The 4,415-nt window shown below is 33.5% G+C and overlaps 1 long non-coding RNA gene across 1 annotated transcript; it reads right to left on the reverse strand.

The window, feature by feature from the left end:
• Positions 1 to 1,127: 1,127 nt before the first annotated feature.
• Positions 1,128 to 2,523, reverse strand: LOC147480475 (uncharacterized). The gene is made up of 3 exons (XR_015205801.1): positions 2,308 to 2,523; positions 1,580 to 1,752; positions 1,128 to 1,513 (listed from the first exon to the last, which is right to left on the reverse strand). It is a non-coding gene; the product is annotated as an uncharacterized LOC147480475 (long non-coding RNA).
• Positions 2,524 to 4,415: the final 1,892 nt, after the last annotated feature.

Below are 4,415 nucleotides of genomic sequence, written 5' to 3' on the forward strand. Positions count from 1 at the left end.
AGTATGGACTTTGTTGGTTTTCATGTTCATTACTCTTTGTTTATGTGTTTGTTTACTTTTTGTTCACTAGCCATTTGGCCCGGCCTATGGATGGACATACTACATAGATAGCTAATGACTCAAAAGCCTAAAGTCTACTTGAATAAATAATATATGTATATTGATAGATTCTTTTGAAGAGTAAATATAATGATTATTTCAAGGAGTTGTAAATATAAACAAGTTGATCAATAGATTAGAAAAAAACACAAAATTTTAAATCTTTATCTCACCTCCACTATGAATATTTTTTATTAGCTTTTGTAAATTGTCATCTCTATGTCTGTTCTGTCGGTTGTGTTTTCAAGTTGGGATCCAACAGTCCTCACAATGATCTTACAAGCTCCTTCTCTTTCAATCTAAATATTGGTAGAGAAATATGATAGCATAAGCAAGATTATTCAAACCAAATATTGGAACACAAATTTCCCCTATCAATGGATGCTTCCACAACCATCTAAGTTTACTCTAAATCTATTTATTCCCACTTGTGCAGTCACGCAACTCTCGCAATGAAAACAATGTAAGAGCTTAATGAATAACCCTACCTATGCTATCATATTCCTGTTCCTCCTTTCTCAAGGAAATGACCACATCAAGAAGCAACGGTAATTTTGTTCAAAGGTGGGACTATTCATGTGTACCAATTATAAAGTCACAAACTCACAACAGGTTAAGTAGCTCATCTCCAAAGCCTTCACACATTTAGTCACGATATATAGTTATATACTCCATCGTCACATTTTTGTATTTCTGGTTTTTCCCCAATTTTAGTTATAAACACAATGAAATTCAAAAAGTGATATCAATGCACAAAATGGATTCCAACAAACACCATGAACATGAAAAGAGATTTAACTCATGAGAGATCATTCCTGGAAAACCAAAATCATTATGAAAATAATCGCAAAACTTTTTGAAATGTTTGTTCAGGGAATGATCTACATTACATAGGAAATCAATTGAAGAGTTGGACAGGAAGGGTGTTTACAGCTTGACCTGAAAATGAATCTTAGAAGATCAATGACATGAAATGTGGGGCATATCCATTGCCAATTTAAATATTGAGAATCTATAAGAAACATGGATTGAACTTTTACTGTTGTGAATTTTGTCTTTGACATGGAAGCCATTAGTAAAGAGATTGAAATAAAACGAAATTATAGATTCAAAGGAGATTGAGAAAAAGAATAAGTGATTCAAACTACTTCAATATTGTCGTATTTCTATTGAAGTAGTTCATGAAGACTAAAAGCTATAAGACATTTAAAACAAATGCTCACTTAGAATACATATTCTACATGTGAAGCAGGTTTTGACATATAACATAATGTCAACACTTATTAATCTTGGATCAAATGTCACCCGGTCATCAGTAAATGCAACAATCATTTCACAGTTCCTATGCTGCAAGTCTTCTTTCTTTTGTTTGTCTGGGGAATAAGTTTACTAACATGGCAGCATACACGCCTCCCTGGAAAGCCTGCATTATGTCATTAATTGCTGTAATAATATCTAATTTGTGAAGAGGGAAACATACCTTAGAAAGGAGAAGAAGAGAAGAAAACCAATGCAAAGCTTCCACGGTCAGATTCAGCAAGTCTTGTGTGGATTCGATGCCGAGCTCATCTCACTTAACTGTCCAACAGTTCCACTGCTTGCATCTTAGTCAAGCACTTAACAATCATAAATGGTATGTGTCATCCATTGAGCCTACCATGACATGGAAATCTTATGTATCCATTAGTCTATGATATTGTCTACAATGTACTTCATTATCGAGGAATTCCACCCTAATACCCTCAAAGAAATATACTTACAGTTAACAGGTCCTTGTAGCTAGCCAATGCAAACACTCCAGATATTATGCACCAATATTAAATATTCAAGGTTTTTGTAAACGATTGCTCAATAAACTATCTTGGGGGGTTGTTATGGTATGTCAATAATATACGGGTCCATAATATACTAAGGCAAGAGTTGTTGCATTGGAACGCAACATGGTAATAGATGTTAACGATGATCTCATGGATAATCGGACTAACAACTTATGAATTGGACAATCTGTTGTTGTTCAATTTGTTTGAGTTGCAAGCACTGAATCCAGGTATATAATTTATGTATCAGTAATAGAAATGATAAAAGTTCAACTGATTTTAAATCGATTACAATCATACTGCTTCTCACTCCCTTTCTTCCCGATACAAAAGCAAATATCCATGTGTTTGTGAGCTAATGCCTACAACCAATGGTGAAAAGGAAACGTACCCGGAAGCTTTTCAACATGATTACATGACCATGTTCACATTTCATCAAAGCATATCTCGGTCACATTCATGAAAACAGATCTCTGTCTCCCTCTCCTTCATGCAAATACACAAAAATAGTATAAGAGATTAGTGCGTGAGAGAGTTCAAAGCTTCGTATAGAAAACAGATCAACCCCCACAATTGGTAATGTTGTTCAAGCATATCATCAATCTACATCTACAATATTTTTCAGCGTGATACAAAATCAATGCTCTCAATAATGGCACATACACTCTAAAAGGGTTAAAAAAAGAGCAAACATATAATTCATAAACGAAAGTGTCAATAGTAACACAGAGTGAATCACTTCAAGAGAAAAGATTCAAACTCAACAAACATTTCCCAACGAACTATTGAATAATCAGTCTCCTTACTCTATGTAGTCACCCAATAGGACCTCTTTACATGGTATTATCACGGACATGGCCAATATTGTTAATAATGGTGTTTTCAATACCACAGAAAGTACAACGACCTTAATAATACCAAGAGCAGTAGGGAAGGAATATGGAGTAAAAACAATTAAGTGTTATAAAGAAACAAAGTCGTTATAGTGTGTGGATAAATTTACTACCACAAAAAGTTCACTGATAAGCATATGACGGATTGAACAATAATTGAAACAACTTAATACAGAGTAAATCCAATTACAACACGTACATTTCTGGAGTTATTTTTAAAAGCTCCTCCATTCAGCTGCTTCATGATATTTCAAATTTTAACATGTTAGATGAAAATGGTGTTAACTTCTTTTAAAAAAATAATCAAAGAAAGGTGATTGAAAGTCTATCAGTTTCATATCTATGGACAATGAAAGGAAGAATTGTAAGAGAAAGAGACTGCATGTCTTTATCTATGAAGACGTGGAGTGAATTTTGAAACAAACAGAGAATATTTCTTGTAACAAATCTTCTGTAGTTTGAGACTTGGAAGTTCTATATATATCCAGAGTAGGACTGCAAAAACTAAAGATAAACTGAAGGGTCTGCACTGCAACTACCCAAAATAGAAAGTATTGCAGGTCATCTATTAGGCAACTCAGGGATCGGTTGTCAGGCAACTTAGGGGTCGGGCCGACTATCGTCTATTAGCAGGACATAATCTATGTCAATGTACTTAAGTTTAAAATTTCCTAATGGATTTTCTTATTAATCTATTTGTCTTATTACTGTTCAAATACTCTTACTCATTTACGATGGAAGAAAATATCTTGTTGTTGCTTTAATGCTTTAGTCATTGCTAATTGAAGGTTAAGTTGTTTAAGTATGTTAGGAGTTTTTTTTATAACAAATAATAACTGCTGAGCTTAATACCAAAGGGTAATATGTCACTTTAATGACTATCCTATTTACGTAAGCTAGCTAATTTTGTCTTCTGAAGTCTTCTTGATGCAGAAAAAGATGTTTGCGTTGTGTTAAGGCCATGAAGAGTATCTCAAGTAATTACTGAAATTTGTTCTTAGGTAGGTTCTAATACTAAAATCAATATTCTCAAATAAGCTTTTCTTTTAATCAAACAATACATACTAAACATTACCTCAAATTTGGCCAGCTTGTACCTACTCAAGGATTCTACAGGGCAGTTAATTAAGGATCATATTGCCAACATGGAGCTACTGAAACGAACTATGACACAAACCACACACACCATAAACACTTGGAAGTATTTATCATAATATCCTTTCATTTCAAGTCAAATAATTAAATTTAAGATATAGTGAGCTCCACTCCAGCAATACAACCCAAACAATGGCAAAAAAGAATGACTCTGAATAACGGACTTCCAGGTAAAATCCAAAGAAATGAATTTCTACAACCAAAATAAGATCATCATGAATACATGCATGATAATGGTTTAAACTATAAGTCTTCATTCATATCAGATGATAGTGTCATATTATGCATTTAGTCATGCAGACATTGGTTGAACTTGAAGTCAAAGTATTCAAGGAAAAAGACTTACAAAAGAAAATAGTACAACCAATGAACAAAAATATCAAATAGGTGGTAGAATAACTCACGTCCTGTGTAAAATCAAAAGAGCACGTTCAACCAATTATACGTGTTA

Source organism: Coptis chinensis, chromosome 8 (genome assembly GCF_015680905.1).
Source record: "Coptis chinensis isolate HL-2020 chromosome 8, ASM1568090v1, whole genome shotgun sequence".
NCBI lineage: Eukaryota > Viridiplantae > Streptophyta > Magnoliopsida > Ranunculales > Ranunculaceae > Coptis > Coptis chinensis.